Here is a 9,612-nt window from a genome sequence, read left to right as displayed (position 1 = left end):
GGAAGGAGCGCGGGTTGAGGAGGACAGGTGAGCGCTCAGGGAGCAGCGGCTCCTGGGCCCGCTGCGGCGCCCGAGACATCACACCCTGCAGGTTCTGCACTGCCTCCGCGAGGGTGCGAACCTGCTGGGCTAACTGGTCGAACTGAGCGGCTTCGACCATCTGAATGGGGGGTGGAACGGTGGAGTGTTGCTGAGAATGTGTTGGAGACGCAGCGGCCTCCCGGCCGGAGGCGCGAGAGGCCCCGCGACCGGAGGCATTGGAAGCTCCACGACCACCTCGCCGTGCCATTACGATCGCTCTGAGATTCGGGCCCTTCCTCTAGCGCCAACTGTTGCTGGTGGTCCAAACCGAGAACGATTGGCACAGCGGTGTGAACGGGGTTCCGTTTGGGTTGCCTTGGTTGGTGTTGATTGCGCTCCACTTTCCACCGGAAAACCTGCAAGCAAGCCTCGCACCACCACTGGGGTAGTGGGGGCCCTCCGACGATCAAGTCAGAGGAGATTGGAGGAGAAGGAAAGATAATAGTAGCAAGTAGGAGAATGCTCTGGAAGTTCTTGCTTACCCCCCCTTCTCCCCCCAGCCGCATATATACCAGGCTGGGGGGTCTTTCAGGGGGGTTCGTCATCGTGGGGCACGATGGAGCTGCCACTGACACGGCCGTTACAGGGCGTCGTGGGGCTCCGCCTTGTACGGCTGTTACAGGGGATCGTGGAGCAGCGCCAGATACAACCGTTGCAGGGAGTAGTGGAGCAGGAGGCTGCGGCGTGCCTCTGGGGAATAGCCTGTCGTTGTCGAGAGATGTCCGACTCGGGGTCGGGCTGCGGAGACGAAGATGTCCGACTCGGGGTCGGATTGCTGGATCAAGGGGCTGCCGACTCGGGGTCGGGCTGCGGAGGCGAAGATGTCCGACTCGGGGTCGGATTGCTGGATCAAGGGGCAGCCGACTCGGGGTCGGGCTGCGGAGCCGAAGATGTCCGACTCGGGGTCGGATTGCTGGATCAAGGGGCTGCCGACTCGGGGTCGGGCTGCGGAGGCGAAGATGTCCGACTCGGGGTCGGATTGCTGGATCAAGGGGCAGCCGACTCGGGGTCGGGCTGCGGAGCCGAAGATGTCCGACTCGGGGTCGGATTGTTGGATCAAGGGGCTGCCGTAGTCTTCCTGGGCGCGCGTGCCGGTCACGTGGGGCATGGTGGCTAAGTTCCCCCGTAACAGATTCCATTTTAAATAGTTCATACTTATGAATTAGCATGTTTATTTTGGATTCCTTGACTTGATTCGTGCCCTCGTGGGTCACTTCAAGTCTGTCCCATATCTCATTTGCAGAATTGCAAGTAGAGATTCTATTGAATTCATTATGGTCTAAGGCACAATAAAGTACATTCATTGCTTTGGCATTTAGTTGTGCCTTCCTTCTATCATTGTCATCCCAATCTTTTTCAAGCTTGGGTATAGCAATGTTGTCTACATAAATAGAAGGAATGTATGGTCCATTAACTATGATGCTCCAAACATCATAGTCTTGGGCTTGGATGAATATCCTCATCCTAGCCTTCCAATAGGTGTAGTTGGTTCCATTAAAGAATGGAGGCCTATTGGTGGATTGCCCCTCACTAAGAGAAGATCCAAAAGGGGTTGTCATCTTTAATTTTTTACTCTTTTAAATGTAAGAGCACCTGCTCTGATACCACTTGTTGCCCAAGAAGACAACCCAAGAGGGGGAGGTGAATTGGGTTTGGATTAATTCTCGACCAATTAAAAACTATGATTAGTAATTAACTAATTCTATTGCAAGCAAATTAGTTAAGTTACTAGATGAAGTTAATGAAGAGAGAGTGAGATATCAGCAGCCAATATAAACACAAACCAATTTATAGTGGTTCGGAGCTAACTCTTGCTCCTACGTCCACTCTCCAAGTGTTGCCCAAGGTGACAAGCCAAGAGGGGGGGTGAATTGGTTTCTCTTAATTTTAACTATCTTACTTATGTTAATTGATGAGTTAGTGGAATTAAAACAAATCACAATACAAACAACAAGAAGTATAGTGGTTCGGTGCTCTCCTAAGCACCTACGTCCACTCCCCAAGCGACCCCTTGGGAATTCACTATAATCCCGCGGATTACAGTTGGATTGTTTTCCGGGCTCACAATCCAAAAACCTTTACACTTTGGTTTTCCGGGTTCACCAAAAACCTATGTTGGTTTTACGGGCTCACCAACGAACCAATGTTGGTTTTCCGGGCTCACCAACGAACCTATGTTGGTTTTCCGGGCTCACCAACGAACCTTTACAATTGGTTTTACGGGTTCACCAATCAACCTACACCGTTGGTTTTACGGGCTTACCAACTAACCTTTACAAGGAGTTTAATAAACGAAGTAAGAAGAATTAAGCTCCCAGATGAGCAAATATAACAATATAATCTACAAAGAAGAGTTTAGAGAATAGTTATCGCTTGATGTGACTTCTCTCTTCTTTGTCAAGAATGCTTCACTCTTCAAGGGTGGATGGAGCTCTTAATAACTCTTGGAATCTGCTCAACCACTTTCTTTTGACTCTTGAATGAAGCACCTGGATGAAGAAGATTAGGGCACTTTGTCTTTCTTGTGTACTCTTTGATATTTTGCAAAAGAATGTTCTCTCTGATGAATAGTGCCACTTTAAATAGTTTCCTTCATCCATTGGACAAGCCCTAATGGTTAGAATTCAAAAACTAGCCGTTACTCACTGTTGGAAGGACAGAAAGTACTTCTGCAGAACTAGCCGTTATGCTTCTGCCCGTGCTTGGGTCGGCTCAACCTGTTCTTGGGTCGACCCAACTTTCACTTGGGTCGACTCAACCTTTTCTTGGGTCGACCCTCTCAGAACCACAGAAACTTGCAATTCAGCCTTCCTTCACTTGGGTCGACTCAACATTTCTTTGGGTCGACTCAAGGTTCAGTTGGGTCGACTCAACTTTCACTTGGGTCGACCCTCTCAGGGTTTCCAGAGAACCTTTTCTGTCATGTATTCTGTCATTGCCTTTGGGTCGACCCTCTCAGTGTTTGGGTCGACTCAACTTCCTCTTGGGTCGACCCTCTCAGTGTTTCCAGATAACTATTTTCTTGAGGCTTGAGAGGCTTGAGGTTTGGGTCGACTCATGCTTTCCTTGGGTCGACCCAACTACTGTTCATCCGTGCCATTTTTGCAGAAGTGTGCCAGATGCTTTCTTGATGTGCCGGGGTCGACCCAATCATCCTTGGGGTCGACTCAATCCACACTTTGCTGCAACTCAAGGTTAGATTCATCCAAATAAACAATGAAATGCATCTTTATCTTATTATACAAATATACTGAGAGTAACAGACTTATAAATGAAGTATCGAATTAACTTGTAACATACTCTTGATTATTGCTTGTTAATCATCAAAATAACACTATCATCCTCAATCTCCCCCTTTTTGATGATTACAAAATATGGAGTATGAGCCTATTGATACTTATCTGAAATTCAGTTTTAAAAGGGCTCAAGTTGCTGAATTTCAGCTTTTCAAATATGAGAGTGAAGTCTCCCCCTATTTCATCCAAATATTTCCAATTTAACTTTTTGAATTGCTCCCCCTTTCATTTATATTTCATTAAAGATTAAACTTCAAAAATTTGAGATAAAGCATGAGTTTCAGATTATGTATCGAGGTGTGAAAGGTATGTGCCAAATTCTGAAATTCAATAGAAATTTTAGATTTGATCATTTTCATTGTTACAAATTGCTCCCCCTTAAATGTATATGTTTTCCTATTATAATTTTCAACTTGTTTGACAACTTATTTCTCTTTCTTACACAACTTATTTGTCTTTCCTTACTTCTCCCCCTTTTTGTTATCATCAAATAGGTGCATGGGAATATACACAATAATTAACAAACATTTAAACTTCATTGATCAAAATAGGAACATTTTAGTACAATTAATGCCAAAAACAAAAATAAATACAATGTTCCTCAATCAAAGTTTAAAATACATGATCAACACAAAATACATATGAGAACTAGATACATATCCTAGGCTCTAAACAGAAATACTAATATCAGCCTAGGAAGTATCTAATGGCTGTGATCTAGTCCTCATCCTCCTAGTATAAGTGGCGAGGGGAGGTCGAGCCTGATGAGACTGAGTCTGGCGTGGAGCACGGTGAGCTGGATGACTCTGTGCCGAAATCTCTGACTCAGCAGCCTGTGGCACAGATGGTCCATGAGTCTCTCTCTCTCCGTAGAGCTCCTATCTGCTCTCTCAGATCACTGATCTCAGCAGACATGATATCTAGTCGGCTCGTCAGCCCATCAGTGATAGTCCTCGCCTGAGCTGACATAAGCTCAGTCATCCAAATCCAGAACTTATCTGTGTTTCCCACAGGAACAGATGACGATGGTCCAGCCTCTGAAGGTGCAGTAGGATGATCCATATGCTCCTCATCCTCAGGGATAGGGTCTCTAATATCTGGTGCATCACCCTGAATCCCTGCTCCAGTACGAACCCACTGCTCGTTCACTTTCTCATAGCCCATGCGAATAAGTGATCGTGCAGTGTATGTATCAGTATGAAGCAGATGCCTGGAGATCTCTCCCTCGACAGATATGTCGTGCTGTCGAAAGATCAAGGTGAGTATCATACCATAAGGCAGGGATACTCTGGAGTTGCAGATCACCTTCCTCATCTGCCTCAGTATCATAGCCGGGAGATTCAGGGGAATACCCTGAATAATATGCTCCATCACTACTAGATCTCGCTCTGTAATGAGATCAAATCTCCCGCTCTTCGGAAATAGAATCCTATCAATGATGTTGTGCAACAACCTCATCTCTGCAGAAAGAGAGCTCGCTATAACCTGCTCCGAGAAGTCGAAGTCTTCATTCTCAAGAATTAACTGCAGGGCTCTCAACTTGTTTTCTGGCTTTTCTGGAGTTACTCCTTCGCAGGGGAGATGAAGCAACTCACTCAAACTCTCTTCGGAAACTCGAACCCTAACTCCTCGAACTTTTGATATGAGCCCTCCCATCCCAGTTTTGAGGAAGGCATAGAACTCCCGGACTAGTCCCGGGTATATCACCACATCTAGGGAGCAGAGATACTCCCATCCTTGCCTTCGGATCCATTCCCCCAAACGGAACCCTTCTTGATCCAAGAACTCGGAATGGATCCTTCTCCCCGTTGTAACCGGTCTCCCCGCAAACTTTGCAAGTTGTACTGAAGGGGAGGGAGGAGGAGGTGGCTCTACACGTGTCTCACCTTGTGGAGACACTGTAGATGGCTCCGTAGCTTCTCTTTCCGCACGTTGGATCAGTGAGACTCTTCCGGATCGCTTGGCTACGGCTCTTTTGGGTCCCATTTCTCCAAGATTGTGAAGTAATCTACTGTTTGGAGATAATTGGAGGAGTTTTGAGAGTGGGGAATAAGGTTTTCGGAAGAGGATAAAGTATAAACAGTGCCCTAGATAGCTCACGGGTCTCCCTTTTAACAGTGGGGTCCCGACGTTGGGTCGACTCAAGAATTTTCTTGGGTCGACTCAACGTTGGGTCGACCCTATTCTGGGTTGGGTCGACCCAAGTTCAGAAATTTTTCTTTTCTCTTTCTTTTCGCTTCTAAAAATTTTTCTTGCTTCCAATCTTTACAAATTCTTTCTAGGACAATGATACATGAGTAAGGAATCTATAGATGACAAGTTTGACTCATGTTTCATGGGTTTTTAGAAATGGGAGGAATGTATCATGAGACTGCTTACTCTCTTTTATATCTCTTCAATAAAAAGGATCACATATGCCTAATTCCCTCCTTAGCGTGCAGAATCTATCTTCACTCAAGGATTTTGTGAATATGTCAGCTAATTATTTTTTCAGTACATATATGCTCAATACATATGTTTCCATTTTGCACATGATCCCTAATAAAATGATATCTTATTTCTATGTGTTTGGCTTTAGAATGCTGAACCGGATTTTTAGTAAGATTGATGGCACTAGTATTATCACACTTAATAGGAATATTATCTAGCTTAACTCCATAGTCCTCTAGTTGTTGCTTAAGCCATAGTACTTGAGCACAACAACTGCCAGTAGCTATATATTCAGCTTCAGCTGTTGACAGTGCTACTGAATTCTGCTTTTTGCTAAACCATGATACTAAGTTGTTTCCTAAGAATTGACATGTTCCACTAGTGCTCTTCGTATCTAATTTGCATCCAGCAAAATCAGCATCTGAGTATGCAAGCAAATCTAGACAGGAGTCTCTTGAGTACCATAATCCTATGTTTGTAGTTCCTCTTAAATATCTAAGAATTCTTTTAACAGCACTTGAATGTGACTCCTTAGGATCTGATTGGTATCTAGCACATATTCCTACACTAAACACGATGTCTGGTCTACTAGTAGTAAGGTAGAGCAAGGATCCAATTAATCCTCTATAAAGCTTAATATCAATACTCTTTCCTTTCTCATCTTTGTCTAGCTTACTAGTAGGATTCATTGGAGTGCCTACTCCCTTATGATTTTCATTCCCAAACTTCTTTAGTATTTCCTTTGTATACTTAGTTTGATGAATGAAGATACCTTCTTTAGTTTGTTTGATTTGTAATCCTAGAAAGAAACTTAGTTCTCCCATCAAACTCATTTCGAATTCTCCGTGCATTAAATCAGCAAATTCTTTGCAAAGAGTATCATTTGTGGCACCAAAGATTATGTCATCTACATATATTTGTACCACTAATAGATTTTCGTCCTTTCTTTTGAGAAACAGTGTTTTATCTACATTTCCTCTACTAAAGTCATTTTTTAGTAGAAATTTGCTTAATCGATCATACCAAGCCCTAGGTGCTTGTTTCAATCCATATAATGCCTTATGTAATCTAAACACATGATTTGGCAATTCATGATTCTCAAAACCAGAAGGTTGCTCTACATATACTTCTTCCTCTATAAAACTATTTAAGAATGCACTTTTTACATCCATTTGATACAATTTGAAATCCATTAAACATGCAAAAGCTAGAAGTAATCTAATAGCCTCTAATCTAGCTACAGGAGCAAATGTTTCATCAAAATCTATCCCTTCTTCTTGATTGTATCTCTTAGCTACAAGTCTAGCTTTATTTCTTATAACTAACCCATTTTCATCTAATTTATTTCTAGAGATCTATTTTGTTCCAATTACATAGTTATGCTTTGGTCTTTCAGTTAATGTCCATACATTACTTCTTTTGAATTGATTTAATTCTTCTTGCATGGCATTTATCCAATTGGTATCTTTTTCAGCTTCTTCATAAGTCTTAGGTTCTAACTGTGAAACAAAAGCAAGATAATCATTTAAATTTCTAAGAGAGGATCGAGTTCTTACCCCTTGAGATGGATCGCCAATGATTAAGTCTTTAGGGTGTCCATATGCATACCTCCATTCCTTTGGCGAGTTTTGAGATTGTGGTGGCACGCAATCATCTCCCTTATCTTGAATTGGCACGTCATCAATATTCAACTTTTCAAAGTTAATAATTCCTGTATCATCATCAAGAATATTTTTTTTCCTAGCAGACTCACTATCAAACTCATCAAATATGATATTAACTGACTCTTCGACTACAAGAGTTCTTTTATTGAATACTCTGTATGCCCTGCTAGATGTGGAGTATCCTAAGAAGATACCTTCATCTGACTTGGCATCAAATTTACTTAGATCCTCCTTGCCATTGTTTAAAATGAAACATCTACATCCAAATTTTTTACTCTAAGATATTTAGCAGTTGGTTTCTTATTCTTCCAAAGTTCATAAAGAGTTTTCCTAGTTAATGGTCGTATTAAAATCCGATTTAGAATATGGCAAGCAGTGCTTATAGCTTCAGCCCAAAAGTACTTTGGAAGATTTGACTCGCACAACATCGTGCGTGCCATTTCTGTCAATGTCCTGTTTTTCCTTTCAACAACCCCATTTTGTTGAGGCGTTCTAGGTGCTGAAAATTGATGTGAGATACCATTTTTATTACAAAATTCTTCAAAGTGTTGATTTTCAAATTCAGTACCATGATCACTTCGAATTGCTACTAAGGTGAGCTTCTTTTCAGTTATGATATTATTATAAAGTTTCAAGAATTCTGAAAATGCTTCATTCTTATGTGCCAAAAATGAAACCCATGTATATCTTGAAAGATCATCTACAATAACTAGTCCATACTTCTTCCCTCCTAGACTCGCAGTTCTAGTGGGTCCAAATAGATCCATGTGTATGAGTTCAAAAGGCCTAGTTGTTGATACTATATTCTTCGATTTGAAGGATGATTGAGTTTGTTTTCCTAATGAGCATGGTCCACAGATTTTGTCCTTTTCAAAAATCAATTTTGGCACATCTTTTATTAATTCCTTCTTGACTAATTTTGATATTAATTCCATACTAGCATGTCCTAGTCTACGATGCCAAAGCCAACTTGTTTCATTTTTCTTTTCTTCATTAGTAATTAAGCATAATCCATTTTTCTTGCCTAAATCATGAAGATCTACCATGTAAATATTTCTTTGCCTTTGTCCTACAAGTACAATGCTATTATCTTTAGGATTTGTGATTATGCATACTGATGCTTTAAATGTGACTTTAAACCCTTTATCATAAATTTGACTTATGCTAAGTAGGTTATGTTTCAAACCCTTAACTAATAAGACATTTTCTATGAAAGTAGATGGAGTAATGAAAATTTTACCCTTTCGAATGATATACCCTTTTTCATTGTCTCCATAGGTTACTACTCCACCTTTCTTAGATTCCAAGGTGACAAATTGATCTACGTCACCGGTCATGTGTCTTGAACAGCCGCTATCTAGATACCATCGTTTTTCCACTTTATTAGCTGCAAGACACCCCTGCAATAAAGATCAAGAAAGAGCTTTACGTATCCAAACTATGTTGGGTCCTTTAGGGTTAGTACTTGATGTTCCTTTTGGAACCCAAACTTTCTTGAATTTAAGCTTATGATTATTACTCAATTTGTTTTGACTGGACTTTCTATAGTTACATTCATATGCTTTATGTCCTAATTTATTGCAGCAATGACAAGTAATATTTTCATTTTTAGCTTTTACAAATATGTTCTTTAAGTATTTTTGTTTTCTATTTATTTTATATCCTAATCCAGCCTTATCATATACAGCTTTTTGACTATCAAGAATCATATTTAATTTGGTTGAGCTAAGAGTAAACTTGTCTACTAAAGATTTATATTTTTCAGCATCTTCTTTTAACTTGACATTTTCAGCAATTAGATTCTTGGTTTCATTTGTGAGTCTCCTACTTAATGTTTCACAGTTATGAGATACTTTCAGCTTATCTTTGATAAGAGATTGATTTTCTTCTTTTAGAACTTTATTTTTATTGATTAGTTTTTTGTGTTCTTCCATGAGTTCTAAAAATGCATCATGTAATTCATCAACAGTAAAATCACATTCAAGTTCAGAATCTACCTCATCGTCATTGGCCATATGACATATTTGGGACGTCTCTTGATGATCTTCCTCTTCCAAACTTGACTCCTCAACTTGATTAGTTCCTTCATGTGTGACCTCAAGTTTGTCCCAAATTTTTTTTGCAGAGATGCATGTAGATAT

Source organism: Phoenix dactylifera, chromosome 8 (assembly GCF_051530095.1).
Source record: "Phoenix dactylifera cultivar Ajwa chromosome 8, Ajwa_hap1_PhDact_Kaust_v1.1, whole genome shotgun sequence".
NCBI classification, from domain to species: domain Eukaryota; kingdom Viridiplantae; phylum Streptophyta; class Magnoliopsida; order Arecales; family Arecaceae; genus Phoenix; species Phoenix dactylifera.
Note: the sequence above shows the minus strand (reverse complement) of the source record.